Source organism: Dermacentor silvarum, chromosome 1 (assembly GCF_013339745.2).
Source record: "Dermacentor silvarum isolate Dsil-2018 chromosome 1, BIME_Dsil_1.4, whole genome shotgun sequence".
NCBI lineage: Eukaryota > Metazoa > Arthropoda > Arachnida > Ixodida > Ixodidae > Dermacentor > Dermacentor silvarum.
This window is the reverse complement of record NC_051154.1, coordinates 3,253,133-3,260,306: the sequence shown is the minus strand read 5'-3', so window position 1 is coordinate 3,260,306 and position 7,174 is coordinate 3,253,133. Positions and strand designations below refer to the sequence as shown.

At 49.1% G+C, this 7,174-nt stretch overlaps 1 long non-coding RNA gene across 1 annotated transcript; it reads right to left on the bottom strand.

Annotated features, from left to right (window-relative positions):
• Window positions 1–702: 702 nt before the first annotated feature.
• LOC125944304 (uncharacterized) lies at window positions 703–6,258 on the bottom strand. The gene is made up of 3 exons (XR_007466198.1): window positions 5,943–6,258; window positions 5,518–5,801; window positions 703–780 (listed from the first exon to the last, which is right to left on the bottom strand). It is a non-coding gene; the product is annotated as an uncharacterized LOC125944304 (long non-coding RNA).
• Window positions 6,259–7,174: the final 916 nt, after the last annotated feature.

Below are 7,174 nucleotides of genomic sequence, written 5' to 3'. Positions count from 1 at the left end.
GCAGTGCGGTACCAAGCAATAGCCTACCATGTGGGACGCCTTCAAAGGCAGCCACTTCCTATTATCTCCACTGAATTAATCATAACTCTAGCGCAGGTGGGACTAAACTGTCGTTTTCAGCTCGCTTCGGCGCTTCCGAAGCAGACGACGCGGCCGCTGTGTCCACGTGATCCCTCATTCGACGTCCCGCCGACGGTGGCGCCAGCTTTTCCAGTGGTGGAGCTCGCCCAATGGAAAAGCTGGCGCCATCATCGGCCTGACGTGGTATGAGGGATCACGCGGACACAAAGTTTCGTCCAACCTGCGCTACGGTTCTGATTAAGTGGGGATGTTTTCCCGCTTCCAGTGTCTGTTTGACAACACTTGAAAGTTCTATAATAGGTAGTGGCTGCCATTGAAGGCGTCCGACATGGTAGGATACTGCTCGGTACCGCAGTGCTACCAAACGTTCCGCGTACAAACGAACATAACATTTAGCAGGGTGTTGCCGCTTAAAAGGCGACAGGGCACCGACGCAGGCGTTGGCTGCGCGATTTACGCCAGCAACCGTTATCGCTTACGCTGCGATAACGCTTGCCCTGTCGCGTTTTAAGCGTCAGCACACCGAGCGAAAGAGAAAGCGCGCCAAGAGCGAGCACCTTTTATTCTAACACCCCCTAGCGGTAACCCGTCGCACTGCATTGTTGCGCGCCGCCGCCGCCTTCCGTGCTCTCCGCTCCTCAGCCTTGTCTTCCATCCGGCGACTCCGAGCGAAAGAGAAAGCGCGCCAAGAGCGAGCACCTTTTATTATAACACCCCCTAGCGGTAACCCGTCGCACTGCATTGTAGCCCTCCGCCGCCGCCTTCCGTGCTCTCCGTTCCGCAGCCTTGTCTTCCATCCGGCGACTCCGAGCGAAAGAGAAAGCGCGCCAAGAGCGAGATGATGATGATGATGATGATGATTAATTGGCATCCCCTTTGAAACGGGGTGGCGACAAATAGTCACCTAGCCTGCTTGATTTAATCAGGTATACTACACATGTTCTTTATCTAGCATTTTTGTATACCTCTCATTATCTTTCTTTTTCAAAAATTTAGCTTGTACCGCTGCCTATGATTTTAAGAGATCAGGTCGTATCCATCTTTTCCCTGCTTTTTTTCCACCAGTACTCTAATCGTCTCTTGCTGATCTCTACGGCTGATCTGTTTATGTTTCCTTCCACTTTAAACCCAAGCGCTTCTGGGAGTTGCACGTTACCTACGGTTCTCGCTGGGTGGATCCCGTCGCATTCCATTAGGATGTGCTGAGTGGTCTCTGGATCTTTACTGCAGCATACACATGTCTCATCTAGTTCCGAATATTTGTTCCGATATGTTTTCGTCCTTAGGCAACCGGCTCGAGCCTCAAATAGCAAGGCACTGCCCTTTGTGTTATCGTACAGATTTTCCCTTCTAATTTCTTTCTTCTCATTCTTGTAAATCTCCATTGTCCTTTTCGTTTCCATTCTTTGCATCCAATTCACGGTCTCTATTTCTCTCACTTTCTTTCTGATGAATCCTGGTTGTCTATTTACAGTTTCGATTATCCTGTACTTGGTTGCCAACTTCCTTGACCTCTTCCTCCATTCTGTGTCCACGCTTTTCATGTAGAGATACTTGGGCACTTTAGCCGGCCATTTATTTTCATCCATGTTCCTGAGCCTTTCTTCAAAACTAATTTTGCTTTGTGCTTCTCTGACTTCAAAAGAGGCCCAACCCATGTCTCCATGCACTGCCTCATTTGTCGTATTACCGTGTGCTCCCAAAGCCAACCGGCCTACTGATCTTTGGTTAACTTCCAAACCCGCCAATATATCCGATTTTAAGCATATAATGGCATTTGCGAATGATAGCGCTGGCACCATTACTCCTTTCCAGATTCCACGCACCACCTCATACTTATTGTGGCCCCACAGTGCTCTGTGTTTCATTAATGCTGCATTCCGCTTCCCCTTTATTTTCAGATTATCTTGGTGGTTGCTTGAGTAATTCTTTCCTTCGTTTATGTGTACGCCGAGGTACTTATATTGCTTCACTATGGGTATTACTTGCTGTTGAATTGACACCACGAAGTTACTCGTGTGTTCATTAAATATCATAATCCCTGATTTCTCTGTGCTAAACTTAAGGCCTAGATTTGTCGCTGCGTTCCCACAGATATTCGCAAGTATCTGTAAATCTTTTTTATTGTCCGCTAGTAGCACAATGTCGTCTGCGTACATCAATCCAGGGACCTTCTGTTGCACCATTTGTCCATTACGCATGTAGGATAAATCAAAACCTAATTCGCTGTTTTCCAGTCGTCTTTCTATGCCCTTGACGTAAAGCGTGAACAACAATGGTGACAGAGGGCATCCTTGCTTCAATCCTTGGTGAATTCCCACCATTTCATTTCCTTTTCGGCCTTCCCATGCCACTTGTACTTGGTTGTCTCGATATATCTCCCTCAGCAGCTCCACGAAATCGTCATCTATGCCTTCGTATTGAAGAATATCCCACAACAATTCCCTGTCTACGTTGTCATAAGCTCCTTTAATATCTAGAAATGCTACCCATAAAGGTCTTTTCTGAGCTACTGAAATCTCTATGCACTGAGTTAGTACAAACATATTGTCTTCTAAGCGTCTGCCTGGCCTGAACCCATTCTGTAGTTCCCCCAATACACCGTTTTCCTCCACCCACTTAGACAGTTCTAATTTTATGGCTTGCATTGCCATTCTATATATCACCGACGTTACTGTAACTGGCCTGTACGAGCTCGTCTTATCTTTATCTCCTTTGCCTTTGTAGATGAGATTCATCTTGCTTTCACGCAATCCAACGGGAATATTCTTTGTTCTAATCACTTGCTCTATGGCATTAGTCAGCAGTGCCTTGCTTTTTGGACCGAGGTTTTTGATTAGCTGTATTGGGATTTCATCGGGTCCTGCTGCCGTGTTGTTAGGGACATTTTCTGCTGCCTTTTTCCAATAAAAGCTTTCTATGCTGAATTTTGATCTCTCAAGCCTCTCTGTTGTTGCTGGATCTGTTGTCTGAACTACGCTTTTTCTCGTACCGAAGTTATGCCTGATAACGTCTGTGATGTACCGCAGCGCATCATCGCCTTCATAGATGTTACCGTCTTCATCCCTTATAGCCGTTTGCGAGTTTCTAGTTGGAGCTCCGAGTGCTTTTATATGGTTCCAGAATCTTTTTGGGGCGCCTTTGTCTCTTTTGTGAATGTTATGCACCCAACGTTCACTTGCGCATTTAATGTTCTCTTGCACGAGCTCACTCGCAACCCTTTTCTTTTCTCTGTATGTATTCCATCTAAGGAGCACCTCTTCTTCTTGTAATCCCAACTTTTTGGCTTCTCGATGAACCCTAGATGCCTTTTTACGCTCTTCTATAGCTTGTTTAATTTCCTTGTTCCACCACTTACGTGGTTTCCTCTTTCCAATCCAACAATTGTATTGCCGTGTCCGCCTTATTTCATGCTGCATAACCTCCACCAGTTCCTTATATTCCCAGACTGCTGTAGGAAAATCCTCAATTTTCTTCTCTATGTTGTTTGCGATCTCTGTTATTTGCTCGTCATTCATTTTTAAAAACTCTGAGGCTATTGGTTCATGTTCTGCGCTGGTATCTCTCCCAAACTTTAATGCTAAACGTCTATGATCGCTTCCCAGGCTATTTTTTTCATTTTCGTCTATTATCATTTGGTCCAGTTGTTTGTAGACCATTTCTGAGACTAAGGCGTAGTCGATACATGACTGCCTGTTTCCGCATTGCCACGTTACCTGTCCATGACACTTATTCTCCCTGTTAACTACTATAAGGTTCTGTTCATCACACAAATCCAGCACTAGAGAGCCGTTGTAATCAGTATATCCGTCTAAATCGTCCATGTGCGCGTTCATATCTCCCACTAATATCACCTGGCCCGAGTTACTGAACTCATTAATATCGCTTCTAATGCAATCGACCAATTCCTTATTTTTTTCTCTGCTATCACTACCTGTCCATAGGTAAGCTACTCCCAGCCACGTCTTTTTACCTTGCCATGTACCACTAATCCATAAATGCTCTTTACATGTCTCGTTTACCCTTCGCCACTTCAAAACTCGCCTAATTAGTACGCCTACGCCTCCGCCTTTCCTTGACCCGGTCATTCTGTTGCACCCTTCCCATACAAAGTTGTCAATAACAGGCGGCTGCTCCAAATCTCGTAGATGCGTTTCGGTCAAGGCGTACACGCTAATCGCTTCATCATTCAGTTGCGTTTGAATTTCCAGCCATTTTTCCTGCTTACGACCACCCTGCATGTTAATGTAGCAAATTTTACCTTCTCTATTCTTATTCTTTCTGCGTCTTTTCCTGACTCCTGGTCGCCTAATTCTGCCCTTTACTGGTGTTTCGCTATGTTCAATACTCAATCCTGCTTCCTGATTGCCTGGGGCCCGCCTAAAAAAGCTACAGCTCGTGCCGCGAATCGACTTCCGACCGGTGTTGCTACACTTTCACTAAAATGTATCCCGTCACGCACAAAAGCGCCTTCGCGGCCTGCTCCGTGCACTTCTCGGTTGATGTCAATGACCGTAAAATTCATTGCTTTAGCTAGAGTCCAAATTTCCCTGTTTACTGCAAGAACTGCCCTTTCAATTTTATAACCCTGCCTTTCAACCTCTGGCACCGTGCACACCGCGATTTGTACTTCTTTTGAAACATTCCGCAGGTCGGTGACCCCTTTGGCTATTTGCTTTGTGATTCCTGCTCCTCGTCCGTTCAGTACGTCAATCACTCCGCCCATTATGACCACTAGGTGTCTCTCCTCCATTGTGTCCCACATGCGTTCCTTGGCCTTCGCTATCACCTCTCTAATCGGCTTTCCGGGAAGCGCGCTAACCTGGACTCGTTCGTCTGCCCCTACCCTCTCTGCTATCGCCGGTTCTACTTTACGCATGTTGGAATCCCCAACAAAGACAACTCGACGTTTTCCTTCCCCCTCACCACCGAAAGCTGCCCCCGAAGTCACAATGCCCTCCCCTCCTTTCGATGATGATGATGATGATGATTTATTGGCATCCCCTTTGAAACGGGGTGGCAACAAATAGTCACCTAGCCTGCTTGATTTAATCAGGTATACTACACATGTTCTTTATCTAGCATTTTTGTATACCTTTTTCAAAAATTTAGCTTGTACCGCTGCCCATGATTTTAAGAGATCAGGTTGTATCGATCTTTTCCCTGCTTTTTTTCCACCAGTACTCTAATCGTCTCTTGCTGATCTCTACGGCTGATCTGTTTATGTTTCCTTCCACTTTAAACCCAAGCGCTTCTGGGAGTTGCACGTTACCTACGGTTCTCGCTGGGTGGATCCCGTCGCATTCCATTAGGATGTGCTGAGTGGTCTCTGGATCTTTACTGCAGCATACACATGTCTCATCTAGTTCCGAATATTTGTTCCGATATGTTTTCGTCCTTAGGCAACCGGCTCGAGCCTCACATGCTGTAGAGCACCTTTTATTATAACACCCCCTAGCGGTAACCCGTCGCACTGCATTGTAGCGCGCCGCCGCCGCCTTCCGCGCTCTCCGCTCCGCAGCCTTGTCTTCCATCCGGCGACTCCGAGCGAAAGAGAAAGCGCGCCAAGAGCGAGCACCTTTTATTATAACACCCCCTAGCGGTAACCCGTCGCACTGCATTGTAGCGCGCCGCCGCCGCCTTCCGCGCTCTCCGCTCCGCAGCCTTGTCTTCCATCCGGCGACTCCGAGCGAAAGAGAAAGCGCGCCAAGAGCGAGCACCTTTTATTATAACACCCCTACCGGTAACCCGTCGCACTGCATTGTAGCGCGCAGCCGCCGCCTTCCGTGCTCTCCGGTCCTCAGCCTTGTCTTCCATCCGGCGACTCCGAGCGAAAGAGAAAGCGCGCCAAGAGCGTGCACCTTTTATTATAACACCCCCTAGCGGTAACCCGTCGCACTGCATTGTAGCGCGCCGCCGCCGCCTTCCGCGCTCTCCGCTCCGCAGCCTTGTCTTCCATCCGGCGACTCCGAGCGAAAGAGAAAGCGCGCCAAGAGCGAGCACCTTTTATTATAACACCCCCTAGCGGTAACCCGTCGCACTGCATTGTAGCGCGCCGCCGCCGCCTTCCGCGCTCTCCGCTCCGCAGCCTTGTCTTCCATCCGGCGACTCCGAGCGAAAGAGAAAGCGCGCCAAGAGCGAGCACCTTTTATTATAACACCCCTAGCGGTAACCCGTCGCACTGCATTGTAGCGCGCAGCCGCCGCCTTCCGTGCTCTCCGGTCCTCAGCCTTGTCTTCCATCCGGCGACTCCGAGCGAAAGAGAAAGCGCGCCAAGAGCGTGCACCTTTTATTATAACACCCCCTAGCGGTAACCCGTCGCACTGCATTGTAGCGCGCAGCCGCCGCCTTCCGTGCTCTCCGCTCCGCAGCCTTGTCTTCCATCCGGCGACTCCGAGCGAAAGAGAAAGCGCGCCAAGAGCGAGCACCTTTTATTATAACACCCCCTAGCGGTAACCCGTCGCACTGCATTGTAGCGCGCCGCCGCCGCCTTCCGCGCTCTCCGCTCCTCAGCCTTGTCTTCCATCCGGCGACTCCGAGCGAAAGAGAAAGCGCGCCAAGAGCGAGCACCTTTTATTATAACACCCCCTAGCGGTAACCCGTCGCACTGCATTGTAGCCCTCCGCCGCCGCCCTCCGTGCTCTCCGTTCCGCAGCCTTGTCTTCCATCCGGCGACTCCGAGCGAAAGAGAAAGCGCGCCAAGAGCGAGCACCTTTTATTATAACACCCCCTAGCGGTAACCGTCGCACTGCATTGTAGCGCGCAGCCGCCGCCTTCCGTGCTCTCCGCTCCGCAGCCTTGTCTTCCATCCGGCGACTCCGAGCGAAAGAGAAAGCGCGCCAAGAGCGAGCACCTTTTATTATAACACCCCCTAGCGGTAACCCGTCGCAGTACATTGTAGTTTTCTCATCAACTATACGAAAAACTAGCGTCATCTAGTGACATTATATACACTTATATATAGAAAGATCGACACTTACGCCACCCTTCATAAAACTACAGGTGGCTACATACTACATCGGAGGAAGGACAGACCCACGCCCTAAGGAGCTTCGCCCCTAAAAACCGATGGCAGGAGCAGAAGCTTTTATTT